Source organism: Olea europaea, unplaced genomic scaffold, assembly GCF_002742605.1.
Source record: "Olea europaea var. sylvestris unplaced genomic scaffold, O_europaea_v1 scaffold399, whole genome shotgun sequence".
Lineage (NCBI taxonomy): Eukaryota > Viridiplantae > Streptophyta > Magnoliopsida > Lamiales > Oleaceae > Olea > Olea europaea.
Window position 1 is genome coordinate 574,275 of NW_019259490.1, and position 22,539 is coordinate 596,813.

Here is a 22,539-nt window from a genome sequence, read left to right on the forward strand (position 1 = left end):
ACTCTGCACTAGTGTAAATGTATTTCTACAGTGTTTGGATCAGTTATGGTTATTTTACCAGCTCTGCATTGGTGTGATTGTGTTTTCATAGTGTATGACTAGATTTTAGCCTTTGGACATCTCTGCAAGCGTATGACTAGAATTTCAGAATCTCAGAATCATAAAATTTCAAATTGAATAACCTTGTCATGTATATCGATATTAATCGATACATGAATATGGCTATTTTGGGTTCCATTTTGGTGTAATTTTTAGTATTATACAGTTTATCAAATTTCAGATTAAAGAATTTAGTTCATTCAATTTAAAGACTAAAGATTTCAGCTTATAGTAATGTGAAAGGATATTTTTTGATGTGATCCAAGAGCCGAGCCTAACGAAGACTAGCTCGAGAAGAGACCCGTTGATTATTGAAAGTAGACCAATGATGCAATTGAGGGCAAAATGGGTAAATCAAGCGATGGGGCTATTAGTTCAATCAAAAATTGATGAGACGATGATCGTGGTGAGAAATGAGGCAAGTTTCATGTTGGGGCCAAAAGGTGAAACCAATTGAAGCAACTTGATTCAAGCAGTGAATTCAGGGTGGAACTGCAACACTATGCTCGGGACCGCATGGTGGCTCACTGAAACCAAAAAGGTGTCATCAAGTAGTTCCATACGGTCGCACAGAAATGAACCACGTGGTCACTTGGTACAAAGTCAAGACTGAGATTTTCTTTTTTCGCTAATTTCCTCAGTTTGTTAGAATCCTATTTTAGGCAAAACTTTTGTAATCTTTAATTGAATCTTCCATTTTTACCAGGTTATTTAGGGTTAGTGTAAATACAATCTTCTCAATTCATTGTACAACTCTTAATATTACTTTGAGAGAAATAAAAGAGAGGTAATTAATTGCTTTCAATCCTTTGTTCTTCTTGGAACAATTTCAACTTATCAAGGTATAAATCTTGAGGTGTTCAACACCAGGTGTGAGTTACAAATTGTGTAATCAAGATGTCCTTCAATCGTTGTATTTTAGGGTTGCTTGATTCATATTTCTTGATTCAAATCCATAAATCGGGATTAACTTTGGCTTCTTGGGTTCGACAATCTTTTGTGGGTTTTGTAGACTCCGGTACAACGTGGTTCACATCAGTTGGTATCAGAGCTTGGGCTTCAAATTAATCGAGGTTATACCTTTTAATTTCCTTCATTGAGTCTTTAGTTTTTATTTTGTTTCATATTTTTCCACGTTCTTGTGTTCTTCGTGTCTTTGTTGAGTTTTGAGTCTTTGATTCGTAAAATAGACGTCAAATTTTCAAAAGTTGATTTTGGGCTAATCTAACACCCAAAACAACTTTAGTTTAATTTGTTGGTTGTGTGATCACTTCTTGTTTCAAAAATAAAATAAAATAAAATTTTTATTGTTGTTTTACTACCAAACAAGGCCAAGGCCACTCAGTGAACTAGAAGAAATACATAATCAGGGGTACTTTTCCAGTCGATCTCAATATCAAATATGTCTCACATTCCAACTCACAAATATACCATATACAATCATCAAAGTTCCACATGTATCATAGTAAAAGAATTTTCCATAATAGTTATAATCAAACACATAATTGTACATAATGTAACAGTATAATTAATTTATCAATACTAGAAAATATTTAAGTTTTTTCCACTCCCCTGATTATGTACTCAATGGGAACTAATTCGCTTGCTAAGCTGTCCTCATGTCCATATCATTTACTATGATAATAATAGAATTATTCAGGTCCCACTGTTGCATACATATCCATCTGCAAATGTATTATAATTTCCATTTGATGTGATCTTTAATGCTGAGAATACATAATAATTTTAGCCCCTTTTACCACTTCCTCATCTCTATCCAAGTACTGCAACATATATACCATTCAATTATTGTCCAAAATCCTTTTTCAATTTGTTTCATTTTCTTTATTTATCTTGCAATTTTACTTTATCTATAAATTCTCTATTAAATTTCAATTTTTGATTTTACTTCCAGCAATTCTCCCACCCATACTGCCTATCACCTTTATAGTCATACTTTTCCATCTCTTTTAGCTTCTTTTATGCTACAACTAAGTAAATAAAATTGAAGTAAAAATAGTTTTTCCTCTTACCAATTGTGGTTGAAGAAATTAGGACAACATACAATCTTGAAGCACTGTAGAATTCTCCCTCCTATTGTTGAATTTCTTTCCTGTTGCTTTGCCTTCTCATCGATATTGAATTAAAGGCAACAACTCTCTCTCTCTCTCTCTCTCTCTCTCTCCCTCTCTCCCCCTGGTATCTCTCTGTGTTCTTTCTTTCCCAAAAATGAAAATCAAATGGGTCAATTATCCTTTAAGTGGATAACTATCATATAATTGCATGCCAAGTACCCAATCTTCAAATGACATAACATTTTATGTATGATAGATGAAAATGACATCATATGATATTTATCCTGCACACAATGATCGCAAAATGGTATGTCAAACTCCTAATCCTTATCGAACACGCTCAAATTTCAATTTTATTTGGGTCAAATATTTAGATATTGATGGAGCAATGATAAGTATGTGAATATTTAGCTCGTTGGATAGATTGTTATTAATAATGAATATTGGCCTAAGAAAAAGTTAATTTGGATAAGTAAAGCCTAAGCTATTGAGGTCGAAAGATATTGTCTTAGATTGTAATTTAGAGGGAGTTTATTGGTAAGTTATCAATTGCTTTTTATTAAATAAAGATTTTTTATTAAGAAAAAAAGAGTTTTATGGCCATCCAGTGCCAATGATATGATATATATTAAGCTCTTACCGATCTCTAAAAATATGACGACGGTATGATATTTTTGACACATGATTTAAAATTTTTTTATTTGGGATTGCATCATTATTTTCTTGTCCAATTGAGTTTTCCCTTGTACTCACCCATTTCCCATACTCCTCACAGTTTGGAACGGTTCATTACTTGATGGGCAATGTGCTGCATTCGTGATGCTAAGATTTATCGAATTCAATAAACTAAATTCGGTGTAATGTGGTTGAAACTTTTATTTTCAATATTAATTTTAGTCTTAATGCCAAATGGACATTTTATCTAGGATTTGAATCACATTTCAGTTGGTAATGAGTTCACTTATGGTGATTAGCCCTTTATGTATTCCATAATATCTAAATTTCCAAATTAAAATATTTCGTTTGCTTGAAAGTTTTTCGAGAACACATCGTGTAACTTGAGCAAAATTGCATGAAATATGTCTTTCTTTTATAGGCTAGAAAACTATGAATATTTTTTGGTAGCATCTTTGATATGATCCAGGAGTTGAGCCCGACAAAGGCGAGTGCAGAACGAGACGCATTGATAATCAAAGGCGGACCGATGATGCGATTGATGGCAAGCAAGTGAAACAAGTAATGGGGTTGCTAGTTCAATCAACTATTGATGGGATGATGTTTGGGATGCAAAACGAGGCAACTTTCATGCTCGAATCGAGTGCTGAAACTAATTGGATCAACATGATATGAGCAAACGAAGATGGAGGCATTTCTGGCAACAATGCTACCATATAGTCAAAACCTCAATGGCATACACATAGGCAGGGAATTGAAGAGGCTGACCTAGTTCTTCTATGCGACTGCATAGAAATACTTTATGCGACCATAGATCAAATTTTGGCAGAAATTTTCCTTTTTCCGCATTTTTCCATAATTTGTTAGGTTTTTATTTTTAGCAAGATTCTTGTAATCTTTGACATTATTATTTCTAGTTTTTTACGAGATTTCTAGGATTTTGAACTTATTATAAATAGGATATCTCTCTTTCATTCTAAACCTTACAAGACATTATTATTGAGTGAATTAAATTGAAAGGATTATAGCTTTCTTCTTTTGTTCTTCGTCAAACAATTTGAACTTATCGAAAATCATAATTCTCATGGCGTTCTATAATTCGGGTGTGGGTCTTGTATTGTGTAACGGCCCGATCCACTGGTACGTAAGCGTCACTCAAATAATTGTACCTTATCTTTAGACTTAGAAATTATTTAAAATAATAATCTCATTTAAGAATTTAAGATAAAAATATTTCTTATATATATATATATATATATATATATATATATATATATATATGCAACCCACTGGTACAAAGCGCCACTCAAAGACATTTATTAAAGAAGAAAAAAGTCGAGGAAATCCATGCATATGCCTATTTTATTATGTGAATAGTGCCAAATACATATCTACCAAACAAATAAAAGATATGATAATGAAATGAAATTTCGTTCCCATAGCTCCTTGTAAGCTCTTCCAAAATTTTGACATAAATCTCGAACCTTTATTGGACACAATACATACTGAGACACCATGCAATCTTACGATCTCTCTAATGTACAACTAAACTAGCTGATCTAGACCGAATGTCATTTTTACCGAAATAAAAAGAGTAGACTTTGATAGACGATCCACGATTGCCCATTTAGCATTGTGTCCTCTTGTTAACTTCAAAAATCCAACCACAAAGTCCATTTTGATATTCTTTCACTTCCATTCAGGTATGTCTAATTGATTTAACAACCCTGCCGGTCTTTGATGTTCTTCTTTAACTTGTTGACACACTATGCATTTTGCCACAAATAAGCCTATACTTCTTTTCATATTCCTCCACTAAAATGTATCTCAAAAATTTCGATAAATTTTCGTTCCATTAGGATGTGCGATGTATGGGGGTAGAATGAGTCTCTTCCAATATCCCCTTCCTCAAAACTTCATCCTTAGATACGCAAATTCGTCCTTTAAACATCAATGTCTGATCCGAAACTATTTTCAGCATGCACACATGATATTTTTTGAGGTTATAATTGATAGTATTTGTGATCTTTTACTAGCTTTTTGTTTACGGTATTCAAATAGTTTTACTAGTTTCTTTACCATAATTTAATGCTTTGTTTCTCATTGGCACTTCAATTGCTAGCTACTGGAGACTAGTAGTTTAATCATGTATCCATAAATCAAATAATAAGAGCGGTCATTAATTCGAGGCCATTTATCAAGCGATTTCTCTCAACAACTTACCAAATCTACCTGCCTTTTATCACCCCACAATTATCCACAAAGTAGCTGAATTCATTCAATCAATTTCTGTTACTATTGCGGCAAGGCATTAGTTGTACGTAGATACGAGGTAAGATTCGAGGGTAAATCTTCTCCAACTTGAGGAGAATGATGAAGATGTATTCGACTGATTCTATCCTATGTTTTAGCAATTTTTAATATCTATTCTCCTTTTATCTTATATTTTTATTTGCAGTTATTAGTTTCATTATATTAATTTTCATGAGTTTAAAGACCAATTATTCAATTTCAATTAACCATAGATTTAGGTTTTTAACTGTCGGCAGCAACTATTTCTTCACTATGCTTCTGATTGAATAGAAGAACATAGTTTCGAGATTTTCTCTCAATCCTGTCAATAATTCCGTACTTATAGTCTCCTTGCAATTGTTTGGAATATTGAATAAAGAATTTGTTTCCTCAAAACCACTTTCAGAGCCCAATCCTACTTTTTATTTCAAGAGGTGGACCTAACAAATTTGTCCCCTTGTACTTTGTGGAGTTATTTATCCTCCGTTTGACAAATTTATTGATCTTTATAAAGAAGAATAATAAAAAGAATAATAGTGGGTTCCACAAAATATGCGGATGAAAAATGTGCGACAGTTATGAATGTTTAATTTTGACTAAGTTTATAATCCATTTATAAATTGCTAGCTAAACAGAGATGTAAAATGCAACCAACAACGCTAATGATGTGAACTCAACCACACAAATGAAACAAAGAGTTAAAAATCAAGACGAATGGGAGTCTGCTCCACAATTCTTATTATTTCTTATATAGGTAAACTCGGGGGGGTTTATACCCTTATTACAAACCAGAATTATTGCAAACTTATTGAAAAGAACTGTATATGGAAGATTACAAATGAACACACATGCTATGATCATTCCAGCGGACAATCACTTCCATTATTTTCTACACCCACATCGCACTCTGCACTTTCAGTACTTTATTTACTTTCAGCATTTTCATCTACCATATAAATTCGTTTTGCACAGTCTCCCCATCAGTACCCCATGCATCAAGCTATTTGACAAACCAAAAAAATTAGATTAAAAAAAACGAAGATTTTACATTTTGGGTCAAGGAAACTCTTGACCGAAAAATAATGGAACACTGCTGATAAATACACACCACAGTGCCAATGCAAATTAGTGGATTTCACGTGTAAGCGGCAACTTTGGTCTATCCCAAGATCCTTCAGTTTTTGAAACCTTTAATGCTGAAGTTCAGCAACATATGTTGTCAACAGGTATCCTCCTTTAAGATATTCATAGCCATCACTATCATCTTCATAGAGAAAACCCTCAGCTTTACCTGTGATTGAAGAGAATCAATTCAGGAATACACCAATGTCTAGTCAATTCATTAGTAAAAGGGAAATATTATTTGTTTGCAACCTTCAACAGAAGTAGTGATATGTGCCAGCAACATATACAACACAGAAAAATTACCATGTTCATCCAACGCCACCAGCAGAGTTACATCATGTATACAATTAGCTTCACCAACATGTTGATGAGGAGGACCCAAAGGAATAATGGATCCTCCTTTTAGGTACAGGGATGGCAAATCCTAGCACGACAATAGGGAAAAGTTAGGCACAAATTGTTGATCAACGCATAGTTTGATTTGATTGATGTGTGATCTTTGTTAATTTTGAGAGAAATAATAAGAAACATTGCACATTATAGCTAATGTTGTGAGGTCCGTAGAGTATACAAATATATCGTTACGACCTATATAACTTTTATTAGTGTCCTAGAGTTTCAATGCATGTTTTCATGTTCGCATATTTCATGAAGATATAGGAAAGTCACATAAGATGATGTGTTTAATTTTCTTTGAGAGAGATTATTATGACAACAAGAATAAATATATAAATATTGCACGGTAATGAATTGTATTATAATGGACTAACAAGGAGAATTCAAAGTCATAGTGCGTATTTAATCAAATTTACAAAAACATTCTTAATTACTCACTAGTAAAGTTATAAAAAATTCTTCATGCTAACTTGACTATTCGATTAGAATTACCATTAATTAAACCTGGATTAAGTACATAGTTTTCGTGGGCGACACTTTACTTATCATTACATTACTTGTTCACGATACCTTGGACTTGCGAGATTTCGTTGACCAAAAAGAAAATGCAAGTTAAAATTAAAGGTCGTATGATAGGATATTTTGAAGTACCGGATGAGAATCTTCAAAGTCAAAACTAAAACCATATTCCTTGAGGCAACTTGTGCAGCATTTGACACGACTCCCGATCTTCCTTCATGTTGCGAAATCGAATATAGTACCCAACGAAACTTAGAAGAGTAATATTTCCTATTGTGGCACCTATAGATGAAATGAAAAATAATGAACACAAAAGTAAGAAGGAAAATGGAACTCGTAAAAGAGAGCATATTTGATTGCGTGTTAATTCTAAATATTTCGATCGTCACTGTCTTCAAGCTCAATAGAGATGAGAACCTGGCATATACGAGAAGTGGTCCCAACAAGAATGAATCTTCTTGTGCTCTTAACTTGATATCTTTGGGATCTGCAAAAGAATCTTAACCCTAATAAAAACCATACAGGAATGTGCTCTACTGCAAATGTCAAGTAGCCCAGTTAATTGGCCATCATGAGAACGTAACAGCGAAAAAGGATGGAGTTGCCACAGGGATCCCCAGTGTATGTGACAAGTAAAACAGATTATATATGTGAGGTAAAAGCTGATACCGCCTCATTAACGCCAGCCGACAAACTTCTTCACACTGTGAGAGATAAAAGACTGACACTTGATGAAGTGAATAGTAGCAATCAGTAATCTTAAAGCAAATGCATTTATAGAAATGTCATGAAGATTGAAATAGAAATTCAATTGAAATAGTATAATGTTATTTCTATACCAGTACATGAAGATTGCTTCAGACAAATTAGCATAGAGAATAGAATTACAATGCACAAGATATAATGTTGCAGGTAAAAATCAATCGCCGATTTGCAACTTCGGGTGGCCTTGACATAATTGGTATTACGAGGACTTGAGTTTGTGCTGAATTCCAGAATTAATTAAGTCAAAGAAGTTTTCGTGTGCAGTTTGTTCTTCCCCTAAACTCAGTCATGCTGCATTAAAAATAAGAGAAACCGTCTACATGGAATTTTCAACTTCAAACAATTAAATGAAGATAGTGGGAAACCAAAATAGAGTTAACTGCCTGGAATGACCACGCTCCGACATGTTAAAAAATTCAGGTAAAAGATGAGACGGAACTCAGTAGTCGAAGGGCCTAAAATACTGTACGTTACACCCCCATCATTTAATCTCGTAAGATACTTTTTACATATAACTCACTGGCTTGGAGTTCTTTTTGTGTAGTCACATCAAAGTAACGTGTTGGGAAAAGGACCTCCCAAAGATAGCCCAAAGATCGAACTAGGTTGGCAAAGAGAAAATTTCCCACACCACTTGAAGAACAAGAAAATGGGGAAGAAATGATTTTCAATATATAAATGAAGAACAATGTATTGGATTACTTGAACAAGCCTCAAGTTAATCCCAAAGAAAGAAAAATGGCTTTGAATTTATAACCAAGAAGAACAAACTCTTACTTGTAAAACTCTATCCAAGCCCTCTCTATTTTTCTCTCCAAAATCGGGGTTTCTAGAAGAAGGGGAAAAAAACACCTGCTATATATAGAATGAATCGGGCGCCATGGCGCCCATGAGTGGCGCCAAGAACAAGCAGAACCGTGGGCGCCATGGCGCCAGCCTCCCTGATCCAAATTTTCCACTCAGGCATATGCCCAAGCCTCCTATGCCATAGCCGAGTGCACTCACATGGGTCTCCACCACTTCCACTTGTTCCAACTGCTACATCTTCAGTAATTGTAGTACCCTGAAGAGCATAGAGATTGCCTTCACGAATACCCTTCATCACAATCAAAGAACCCCGAACTACCTTCTTTACTCCATTCCATGTCACAATCTTGCAACCACCGGAGTCTAAGGCACCAACAGAGATAAGGTTCTTTCGCAAATCAGGAACATGTCTAACATCCATCAATGTTCTAACCACTCCATCATGCATCTTGATTCTAATTGAACCGAGCCCCACCGTTTTACAAGAATGGTTATTACCCATCAACACGGTTCCACCCTCAGTGCTTCTATAGGTAGTAAACCACTTCCTATTTGGACACATATGGTAAGAGCATCCGGAGTCAAGAATCCACTTACCGGAGGTCTCTTTATCACAAGAGATGGTGTAGCATTCATCGCTTTCCCCTTCTTCCGAGGCATAGCTTACCTCTTGCTTGACTTGCACCTTCCCACTGTTGTTGTTCTTATTGTTCTTCTTCCAACCCCTTTTGTTTGGACAATTCGCCTTGAAATGCCCAATCTCGCCACATTTGAAACAAGACCTTTCCGCAAGAGGTCTAGAACTCGACCTAGATTTTTCTCCCTCGCCCTTTGGTCGCACATTTCTTCTACCCCTTACAAACAATCCTTGAGCTTGCTCCTTGTTACCAATGGTAGACATGCCACTAGTTGCAATCTTTCGAAGATCATCCGCTAGAAGTGACATTCTAGTGTCCTCCATCACAAGTTTATCACCCACAAGCATCAATGTTTGTACTAGGTTCTCGTAAGACTTTGGCAATGAAAGAAGTAGTAGAAGTGCTTGATCCTCATCATCTACATCCACATCAATGTCCTTCAAGTCCGATATGATCCTATCAAACTTGTTCACGTACTTCCGGATTGGTGTACCTTCATCCATCTTACAAGTATACAATTTGGACTTCAAGTAGATCCGATTTGTTAGAGTCTTCGTCATGAAGTTCGCCTCCAACTTTGTCCACACCTCCGCCGCCGTTACCTCACTATCAACCAAGAAAGCAACATCTCTTTCAAGGCAAAGAATGATAGACGCTCGTGCCTCAAGATCTAACTCTTTCCAATCCTCGTCCGACATATCAACATGCTTCTTCTCCTTTCCCGCCAATGCCTTGTGCAACTTTTGAGAAATCAACAAATTTTTCATTTGCATTCTCCAATATGAAAAATCATTCTTCCCATTGAATTTTTCTATCTCATACTTCCCAATCTTCACCATTCCTCTAGTAGACATGATTTATCCACTTGTTTACCAAAAATAAACCACAAAAGTTCACTTGAAAATTTTCACAAACACCTTGTGCACAACAAAGTTCAAGCAACTCACCACAAAATCGAAGTTTAACCACCTTGATTTAGGATGTAGCTCTGATACCAAATTGTTGGGAAAATGACCTCCCAAAGGTTGCCCAAGATCAAACAAAGTTGGCAAAGTGAAAATTTCCAAACCACTTCAAGAACAAGAAAATGGGGAAGAAATGATTTTCAATATATAAATGAAGAACAATGGATTTGATTACTTGAACAAGCCTCAAGTTAATCACCAAGAAAAGAAAATAGCTTTGAATTTATACCCAAGAAGAACAACCTCTTACTTGTTAAATTCAATCCAGGCTCTCTCACTTCTTCTCTCCAAAAATCGGGTGTTTTTATGAAGGGGAAAACACCAGCTATATATATAGCTGAGTCGGGCGCCATGGCGCCGGACTCACTATCCAAATTTCACGCTTTTGGGCGCCATGGCGCCTGACTCCCTGCACCTCTTCCCTTTCATAACGAAAAGAAAGAAGTGTGGTGAAATTCTTGCAAACATCATTTGACAAAAAACTCACGTATGAACTTCACATATACATAATTAGTCACTTATTTGTGAATAAAGGACCAACCTCTTTTACGAAATACCAAGGCTTGTGATCAATGGTATCTTTTGAAGAATGCCCACGATAAAAAGGAAACATAGCTCCCAAACCCATCCACCTTCTAAACAGCTTCGATGTTGCATCCCTACTAAATCCACCAATATCTGGCATATTACAGTGAGGAGAAAAAACTGAAAGTGGCATCATTTTTTTTTAATTCAATGATAAATTTAGTTAGGCATACTCTCTCAAGCATTTTGCCAATAACTGTGCAAAATTAATATAGAAATGTTATTATATCATCAGAGGACAAGATAAGTACCAGAGTCACATTTTATATTCATCTTCCATTAAATTAATACTTGAAGCAAAAGTAGATATTTTACGATTATGGAATAAAAACGTGCTTATGTACATAAATTCATTCTCACACGTGCATATACGCGAGTATTAGCATATGCTTTTAAGTCTCTCGTGGGGGTTATCATTTGCTGATCCTATTGTTCTATCTATACATGCTTCAAAGTCCCTCCTTGTGAGAATGAGGCGTGAAAACTTGAGGTCCATCAAAAACACAAGCAATGAATCATACAAACTGTGCCCATCAGGGATCATCTACAATCTCCATCGGATGATTTTCTCCAATAATTTGGTATCTTTTTCCTTAATGGCACGAGTATTCCTTAACGACTGATAGCATACGAGTACTGCGAGGGAAAGCTAAAATGAAACGAGTAAATTCCTCCAGAGTTTTTAATTATTTTGCCACAGTTTGGTTTAGATAAAAATCAGTTTTTTTGTAGGTTTTGAAAAAATTTGATTTTGGTTTAGATAAAAATCAATTTTTTTGTAGGTTTTGATAAAAGTTGATGTAGTATGTGATGGAAAAGTTGATAAAATTTTTGGGTCCCGTGAAATATGTGGTTAAAATTGAGGTCGAGTAAAAATGATTTTTAGAAAATGGAGGCCAAACATGGGCTTCGTCTTCTAATTGCTATAGATGTTAATTTGTTCTTTCACGTCCCCTAACCATGCAAATAAAAGATACAATATAGATATCCGAGGTGGATTTCTTAATCATTTTGTCCATTTCCAAGCTTTTTAAGGCAATATTATGTTATATATCTTAATTATCTCTCACCAATCAGTGTACATGTGAACATCCATTTGATAAAAGGTTAATAACATGTGGGCTAAAGATAGGAATTCCAGAAAAGAAAGATTTGGTAATGTGCTGTTGAAGGTAAATGAACTCAAGTTATGACTATCGATGATACCAAAAGAAAAAATGGTAAAGAGTCTGGAACGGTGGCGCATTGAAAAAACTAAAGAATTTGGTATCCTTTATGGTTTTCAAAGACATATTTGGCAATATCTTTCACTTACTAGATTAAGAACCATAGAGATACTCATATGAAGGTGCTCCCAAGTAGAGAGATTATCTCCTGTCCACGTAGCAGCATACCTTTGGCTACCCACAAACCCAGCTCGAGTAAGAACAAATGGACATTTTTGTTCTTTAGCTAGTTTCATGCCTTCATATGTTGATCTTGCCATCAGCATACCATAAACCTAAAATAAGCAACTGAAATCATTGAATGGCAATTCAGGCATCATACATGATCTGAAAGAAAATCACTAATTAGTAGATTATTTTTCTATGCACTAAGCAAACTAAAAAGCTACACTAAGCATATCAATTTCATGAATAAAGTTGAAGTACTTAAAAGAAGATTTCAGGGCCAAGCAATACATTGTGATAATGTGAATGTTCTGTTTGCCTCCATTTTGTGGATCTCCCCTATGAATATTACTCTCAGGCATAGTCTTCGTTTGAGTCTGCAACAAAATATGTTATGCAAAACCAAGTGTAATACTCCGAAATTTTATGCACGTTTAATTTGCTCATTTAATTTTTAGGCTAGCAATTTAACTTTTCAAAAATTTAGTATGGCCAAGATTATTAATGGTTGCCAAATTTGCATTGGTCGATTTATTAAAAGTTTACCAAGATTAGTTAATTAGGGGTTTAGAATAATTGTCAAATTCTATACCTTTTACATTAATATATTTTCCCTTTGTTTCTATCACTTTGCCGCCACCTTGTAGAGGATTAATGCAATTAACTAATGCATGGACAAGTGGGAATACAAATTAAACCATTTCTCTCATTTTTTTATATACACACATATGCAATATACATATATGAATGCAGCTGGACGGCAGATTAGAGAAGAATTCAAGTAAGATTTAACTAATGCATGCATGGGGTGTTAATTGTTGAACAAGTAGGAGGTGTCAAGCTATCTTTGTAGTAACATGCATGCATGAGGTGGTTTAAGCAGGTAGGAGGTGTTAAATTATGGCACAACCTCACCTTAGGTGTTGGTTAAGTTTATGAAATTCATGCATGCAACCACGTGTAGATGTAGGCACCAATTTTGGTTAATTATCTTCACTTTGCTTCTATATATGTATAACCGAGAGATGAGCAGCCTATATATCTTTGCAAGCCTATATATCTTTGCAAAGTCAGAATTTTTATGGAGAGATAGAGAGAAAATCGGCAGGAAGAAAGGAAGAAAAAAAAAGAAAAGGAAAGGAAAAGCCTACAATCTCAAGTTCTTGTTTTTCAACCGAAGTTCTCCAAGTTTTATTGTAAGATACTTTCTTTGCTTAAGTGGTAGGATTTCATGGTAATATTTATGCCTAAGCTATGCATGAAAAACCATAATATAAATGTGTGGACAAGTCCACAAAGTTAGATATCTATGCCTTAGGACAAGTCCGAAGGGCACCGGCAAGCCGGAATGTGCAAGTATGTGTTTGATTGCATTCTTTTTTGTAATATTAACATGTTAAATCCAAGCATGGTATCTTACTGAGTATTCTTTATACTCATAGTATCCTATTCTAAATTTTCAGATCCATAGATGTGAAGTTGGTGGAAGTTGGTGGAAGTGAGTCGGCACAATCGATGATGGATTAAGGACGAAGGTTATTTTGCATCGAAGTTTTATTTTTGCATGTTTGTTCGACTGCTCTCCAAATATTTTTCTTATCGTGTTGTATAAAAACTTGTATAAGAAATGATCTATTATGGTACCGGAAGTAAATTATGTAATTATATCTTCCATGTTATGTTAAGAGACGTTTTTATAAACCTTTTTCTTGAATGATAAAAAAGGGCAGAATCCGGGCAGTTTCTGGGTCATCTTCAAAACATTATTTCTAACTCTATAGACATCCATTTGAGAATCTAAAAATACTGCAGCGTTCGTCTTTGAGTTTTCTAAATATGGGCGTAAGAATCACTCAATTTGGATGTCCGTCGCCTGAGATATGAATTTTTAAACGTTGAAGAGTCAATCTGGATTTTCTGTGCAACACTACGCTGTTTTCAGTAAAACGTCCATACTATATGATCTCGGAAAATTATCATATTTTAACATAGGAAACTACTTGAAATTATCTTTCTAATACCACAAATTTCATAGAAAACGGAATTGGGATGGATTTTATAAAAATAGTTGAACTTGCTGCCCTAACTAACTGTGGCAGTACCGAGTCCTTTTTTTGTAAAGTTTAATTCCATGTCGACATGCACTTCTGCTGGCCATTAAATTTCATGAGAGATATTTTACCAAATTGAAAATAGTTTTCTAACATGTAATACTTCTATTTAAGAGTATTTACATGTACCAAAGGCAGAAGTTACTATGTTTAGTATGTGACCCCCGAAGCCTAAGTTCGGGGCGTCACACCAAGAAAGGAATGCATTTCAAACAAAGTTTGAACTTCACCTCCATAATTGCCGGTTCATTTATATCATTCCATAAACCATCCACAAAGTTAGTAACAAAGTCCTTGACAAGACTAGCCCACCATGAGCGGGCTTCTGATCTTGTGAAATCAGGAAATACACACAGCCCAGGCCACACCTTCCCTGAAGATAGAAGCAAATAAAATTAATATTAACTATTGGAAAAAAAGAAATATAAATTCAACCAAACAAAATTTTTACCATGGCCAATTCACGCTTTTTTTAGTTTTCTTCTTCCTCCTTTTTTTTCGATTTTTTACAGGGATGAGAGGTGGGATGGAGGTATTATAAGTACCTACAAATGGCTTCTGACAAGCAGTTGAACCCAGACATCTTTTTCAGAACCACTGTCATAGACGAAATAGTCCTCCTCCTGTTTGATCCCTGGGTCAAGCATCCAGTTTGCTTTGAAACCATTTTGATGAAGATAGTCTACAAGAGACCTTGGATCCAAAAATTGATCTTACACGGCAAATGTATGTTTTATAATTCATGTCTGGAAGTATCGAACTTTTAATTATTTTTTATACTTCATCTCCAGGACAAACCAAGTTTTAAGTAGATGGAACATGCCTGATCAAATGTGAAACATCAAAAACCATCCATGTAATCCATACGACATCACAATGATTTTTTTCCTCGAAATTTCCCAGCAATCTGTATTGGGCAAGGGAAAAATGAGCTCAACTTTAAATGGTAAACATGCTTGAAGAAACCAGCTCGCCATTTAACCCCGGCAGTTGCAATATAAGTTTCACATAACAAATTCCAAGTTCACATAGGTGGTGTTAAATAATACACAAAATTCATAGCCTATAAAAAGCACCACAAGTTTAGAAGTAAGAAAACTAGCATTTTCGAGTACAAATTTAAGTGTCAGAAAACTAACATATTCGAACATGCAAAGAAAAAAATGATGGAGAAAGAAGCAGGAGATGTATGTGCAAATAGGAAATATAAACACTATAAATGGTCAACCTCGCGAACTCGTGCATCAGAAGCATAGCTCCAACGAGATTGTTGATAGCCCAGTGACCATTTGGGTGGCAGCACAACAATAAAATGTCGGAACAAGAAAAGTACGTAGATAAAGCAGCACAACAATAAAATGTGACGAAAGAGAAACTCGATCCTAGATTACGCACTGACACATTAGAATTTTTGTAGAATTCAAATTTATGGAAAGTAAAAAATACGTCATTATTATATATTTTTACCTGCAACTCAACTTGTGGGTAGTAAGAAGGGGAAGACTACGAGAAGAATAGAGCACTAGAAAAAGCATAGTCTTGGTTTAAAATTAGGTAATAACACATGAAAGTTGGGCCATTTGTGAATTTCATTTACAAAGGAAGCAGAAAATGTTAGTGCGGAAACGAAGTGTTGAAGAAAAACTTGAATTTTTATTGATAGTTTTTGAGTTGCTACAGCACACTCAATAATGTTTTCTTCTTTTTTTTCTTACAATGAGACTACAAGAATGACCTCTATTTATAAGACCACATGGATAACTCTAGAGACATGGGAATATAAATGGACACCTAATAATTCATGAATCTGCATCATGTATTTTCCTGATACATTTTCTTTAAGTGCATCATGTATTTTTTTCCTGATACATTTTCTTCAAGTGCATCATGTATTTTCCTGATACATTTTCTTCAAGTGCATGTAACCTTATTTATTTCCTAAGATTATAAATTAATGCCACATTTAACACCCCCTCTTAATTTGTAATCTTGAGTTTTTCCTTGATCTTGTCGAACTTGTCAAATGTGACTGCCTTTGTTAAAATGTCTGCTGGCTGATCATTTGTGTTGATAAATTCCATGCAAATTTCTTCTCGACTTACCAAATCTCGAATGAAGTGATGACGTAGTTCAATATGCTTCGATCTGGCATGAAAAACTGGATTTTTTGTCATAGCAATTGCTGACATATTGTCGCAATGTATTGTTGTTGACTCTTGTTGTTCAAACATCAAGTCTTTTAGAATTCTTCTAAGCCAAACTGCTTCACAAGCGGCATCCGCAACTGCAATGTATTCCACTTCTGCAGAAGATAGTGCTATAGACCTTTGCTTCCTCGAACTCCATGAAATAATATTTGTTCCAAGACAAAAGATGTAGCCCGATGTACTTTTGCGGTCAACAAGTGAGCCTGCCCAATCACTGTCAGTGTAGCCAACAAGGTTGAAGTTATTTTCCTTTTTGAACTCAATGCCTTGATTTTTTGTACCTTTAAGGTATCTCAAAATTCTTTTTGCCGCCGTAAAGTGATTCTTGCTTGGTTCATTCATGAACCTAGAAAGTAAACTCACTGATTGAGTGATATCCGGCCTTGTGTTGAGGTAGATGAGTGAACCAATTAACTTTCGGTAGAGTGTAGCATCTACTTTTTCAACATCATCATTGACTTGGAATTTTTCATTCGGCCCCATTGGAGTAGAGACTGGCTTGCACTGGTTCATGCTGAATTTTTCTAGAAGATCATCAATATACTTCTCTTGAGATAAAAAAAATTCTTCCCGGGCTTTGTTTGACTTGGATGCCAAGAAAGTATTTCATTTGACCCAAGTCACTCATCTCAAAGTCTCTCATCATCTTTTTCTTGAATTCTTCCACCATGCTTTTACTTGTACCAAAGTATAGAAGATCATCCACATAAAGACATACTACAAGAAAGTCTCTTCCAAGACTATTGACATATAGAGATGATTTACTCGTGCTTCGATTGAATCCATTTTGGATGAAATAGCTATTGATTTTGCTATTCCATGCTCGCGGCGCTTGCTTTAAACCATAAAGTGCCTTGTATAAACGATAGACTTTTCCTTCTTGTCCTTTGATTTCAAATCCTTCGGGTTGCTCGACATAAACTTCTTCTTGAATTTCACCATTTAAGAATGCCGATTTTACATCAAGTTGATAAACACATACCTCCAATTGAGCTGCCAGTGCCAAAACAGTACGAATCGTCTCCATTATTGCAACCGGAGCATATGTTTCAGTGTAATCAATTTCGGGCTGTTGAGAATACCCTTTTGCAACAAGACGTGCTTTGTGCTTTTGGATCGACCCATCTTCATTGTATTTTATTTTATAGACCCACTTGAGTCCAATGATTTTCTTCCCTTCTGGCAAGGCAACAAGCTTCCAAGTTTTGTTTTTCTCGATTGTGGACATTTCTTCATTCATGGCTTTTGTCCAACATACTTCTTTTGAGGCTTCTTCAAATGATTGTGGTTCACTAGAGAACAACCCAAGTTCACATGACTCATATATGTCTTGTAGTGAACGTGTCTTTCTTGGAGGGCTTTCTGGATCAGATTCTTCCTCACTTCTTGGAGTAGGGTTTGGATTATGCTCTAAATTTCCAACTTGTGACGGACCTGCTTGAAATGTTAATGGATCAACAAAATGGTATGGTGTCTGGTCCACAACTTCTTTCCCTTTCCAATCCCAAGATGCAGCTTCATAAAAAACAACGTCTCGTGAAACTGTAATTTTGTTTGTAGTTGGATCTAATAACCGATATCCTTTAGATTCATCACTATATCCAACAAAGACAAGTTTTTGTCCTTTCTCGTCAAATTTCTCCCGATTTTGAGAAGGGATAAGAGCATAAGCAATGCTGCCAAATATTTTGAAGTGATCAACCATTGGCTTCTTTTTGTTCCAAGCTTCGTATGGAGTTTTATTCCGTACAGCCTTTGTTGGAGACCGATTGAGAATGTATACTGCCGTATTTACAGCTTCTGCCCAATACAGATTTGGAAGTCCTTTGCCCTTTAGCATGCTTCTTGCCATTTCAACAATTGTACGATTAATATCTCTTGTTTCCAAAAGTGGGAGTTTGCATTGGCCCACAAATATCCGAGTGCACAAGCTCAAGTGGTGCTTTCGTTCTCCATGAAGTTTTTGGAAACGACAACTTGTGCAATTTCCCATAGATGCATCCTTCGCACATTTTTTCTATGTGTTGGATGTTAGGAAGTCCCGTCACCATGTTTTTCATTTGGAGTAAACGAAGGCCTCTTTCATGAAGATGACCATATCGTAAATGCCACAAATACGCCAAATCTTCGTCTCTTGCCTTGAGTGCACAATTCTCATTTAGTGGCATCATAAGAGGAAATGTCTTGTTCTTCATTTCAATATTTGCCACACAAATATTTTTCTTTTTGTCAAAAACTTTACATGCACCATCATCAAAGTGGACAGAGAAGTCACTTTGAATAAGTTGTCCAACACTTAGGAGATTATGAGAAAGATTGGGAACATAAAGAACATTTGTGATGAGTTTCTTGTTACCTTCTTTAATTTGGACAGAAATGGTGCCTTTTCCGACCGCATCTCTACATGTTCTATCGCCAAGAATTACTTGTGAAGTAATATTTGGATTAAGGTCCACAAAGATGTCGCGATTCCCCGTCATGTGATTGCTACAACCGCTATCCAAAGACCAAGGGCTTTGAGCTCCATTTTCATAATTTTGAGAATAAAACAGAATTTCCTTTTCATTCTCTAGAGAAAAGTTTGCTGCACTTTTTCTTTCTGTCATCTCTTTATTTTGAAACCAACAATCTCTTTGAGAATGATTGGGGATCTTGCACCTTTTGCATCTAAAGTAGCACTCCTTTGATTCATGATTCATTTTTTTGCAAATTATGCAAGTTGGATTGTTACCACCAGAAATTTGTGTTTGCTTGCCTTTCCATTTGCTTTGCTTGTCACCCTTCTTCCAATAGCTATCTTTTTGTTTTGTTTGATTTGAGCCTCTGTTGTGTTCTCCATAGTTGTTCGATCCTCCTTTTGATGTTTGCTTTGATTGGAAAGCTTGTTCGGTAGTGGATTGATTACTCGAACGATTGATCCTTTGCTCATGGGCAAGAAGTGACCCGATTAACTCATAAATGGTCATTTTGGACAAGTCTTTCGATTCTTCAATTGCGGCTGCAACATGGTCAAACTTTGGAGGAAGGCATCTTAACATTTTCTCCACGACTCTTTTATCTGTAATTGTGTCACCACAGCTTTTGATTTGATTTATTGTCTCGGCTACTCGTGAAGAAAAAACACGAACCGATTCTCGTTTTTCCATTTGGAGATTATCAAAGTCTCTCCATAAGGATTGAAGTTTCAAGGCGATCGTTTTCTCCGTTCCTTGAAATTCTTGCATCAATATTTCCCAAGCATCTTTGGCTTTTTTAACACCAAAGATACGAGGGAAAATTGATTTCCCGACTCCTTGTTGAATATAGCGGAGAGCCATTGCATCTTTTCTTTTAAATTCTTTTTGCAATTTTTTGTAATCTTCATTGTCTTCGGATGGTTCTTCGTACTCCTCATCGTCAATGACATCCCAAAGATCTAAGGAGATGAAGAAAGTTTGCATTTGGATGCTCCAGTATTCATAATGCTCGCCTTCGAAGATTGGGACTTGACTGGAAGAATATTTAAACAACGAAGCTGTTTGTATGAAAGCCATGAAAAAATGCAATCACAAGTTATGGCTCTGATACCAAATTTGTTAGTGCGGAAACGAAGTGTTGAAGAAAAACTTGAATTTTTATTGATAGTTTTTGAATTGCTACAGCACACTCAATAATGTTTTCTTCTTTTTTTTCTTATAATGAGACTACAAGAATGATCTCTATTTATAAGACCACATGGATAACTCTAGAGACATGGGAATATAAATGGACACCTAATAATTCATGAATTTGTATCATGTATTTTCCTGATACATTTTCTTCAAGTGCATGTAACCTTATTTATTTCCTAAGATTACAAATTAATGCCACATTTAACAGAAAAGGCAACATTATGATTGCCAATATACCCATAGTGGTCAGTAAGATTATGCTCTATACAGTCCCAAATACCCGTAAGTAGAGACAAGAAAAATATTTAGAAAAATCGAAAAATTAAAGAGTGTGATGATCGGTAATTACCCACAGCATGGGAGAAAGACATAAGAACATCTGCTGGTGAAGAAAATGGACCAAATGTGATCAAAGGATATGATGATGGAGAGATGATCTTTATATTTGATGCCTTCCTCAAGTCAATCTACTCGAGCAACAACTTCAATTTTAAAAAGCTATTTTTGTCTTACAATTGATCGCACAAACTAACCAAGAAATCACAAAGTACCTCACATCTTTTTGTAGTATCTGCAAGAACCCCTAATGATTTTCCGTCGGGGAGAACCGCTAGAAACCAAGGATGGGATTGATACAAGGAAGTTATCTCTACGCCATAGCCGTAAGAGTCAGTATTCCAAGTAAAAATCTGTTTATAATAAAAATAGAAAGTACTTCAAGAACAGTTTAAAACTATAATTAGTGACGGAAAACATGGATCAAATAGCTTACTCTCTTTCCAGTACGCTCCAGAACCCCACTTACTTCTCCAGTTCCATAAAAAGAGGTACCAGCTGGCAACTAAAATACAGAAAAGTTCAACCCGTATATTAGGATATCCAAACTTATACAAACTTATGGAATCGAAACAGGATAATGTTCCGACAGTATCCAAGTACGTAAAATGCTGAAAGCGAGATGATAAATAATATTACCTCGATATTGACTCTCTGTTCTCCCGTAACACATTGAAATGTCGGAATGTAGGTTGGATCATGAAATTTGGTAATAGGTGTATCCCTATCTTTTGGATTTTTGAAAGAAAGGCTCGGTAATGCATGATTTCTGTCATCCACAGAAAAATCAAAATGAAAAACTCCTTTCTCGAGAATTGGTTCGGATATCATTTTATGGCTTTGCGCCTTGGGGCATGTCACTATCTCTTTATTCTCTGCCATCATAGATACTACTAATCTTTCACCAATCAACCTCTTTATCATCATATATATAGTGCACAAGATGTTCCAAAGTTGGGAGGACAGCAACATATGTTCCAAAGTTGGGAGGACAGCAACATATGTTCCAATCTTTCACAAAATAATTACTCAAGATCTTGTGTTGTCAAATTTTAAATACTTGGAATCATGCGAATATGTAACATCCCGAACCGCATGGATCAAAACATCATGAGATTAACAGTATTTTAGCCATAAATTTATTTAACTAGCAGCGACCTAGTTGAAAGGCTAAACGATACAGTTCACTTAAAATGACATATAAAATTTTACAGACATCAAAACCACATGATTTTAAATTTATTCACTAGCTCATCCATGAGACTATCAAATCCAATTGGTTTCATCCTTAAATTCCAAGTAACGATCGAGTTATGAATTTTTGAAGTCAAGGCAAAAGCTGGAAAAACGGCGACTCTACCCAGTGCAGTTTACTTTATACAACATATAAAATTCTACCAACGTCGGATTGACATAATTCCAATTTCATTCAATAGCTAACTTATGAGGCTATCCAAGGCCACTAGTTTGTATAAAAATGCCAAGTAACGAAAGAGTTATGAATTTTTAAAGACGAGCAAAAACTGTAATTTTTGATAGGACAACAAAACTTTAAATCGCTAACATATTTTTGTAAATGGTGATTTGTAAATTTATTACTATGACACATGTGTACTTTAAAATATAATTTACTCATAAAGAATGTTCATAGAATAGATTCACACACAACATCTATCGGAATCTAATTTAAAGAAAACGTAAACATTTTACAGTCAACTAAAAAAAATATTAAATCACCGGTTTCTCCATGACATGTCGCATCATCCTTTGCCATCATCCATGCCCCAAGGAAAATCCATTCGACATATAGGAAGGAAATTAACCCATGAATTTGAAACTCAATAGATATCATCGGTACATTTCGTTATCAAATTAAAAAATTCAAACTATAGATTCATACCAT

The 22,539-nt window shown here is 35.3% G+C and overlaps 1 pseudogene; it reads right to left on the reverse strand.

Moving 5' to 3' along the window:
• Positions 1-4,704: 4,704 nt before the first annotated feature.
• On the reverse strand, positions 4,705-21,519 carry LOC111387341 (annotated as a pseudogene).
• Between the last annotated feature and the right edge of the window lie 1,020 nt (positions 21,520-22,539).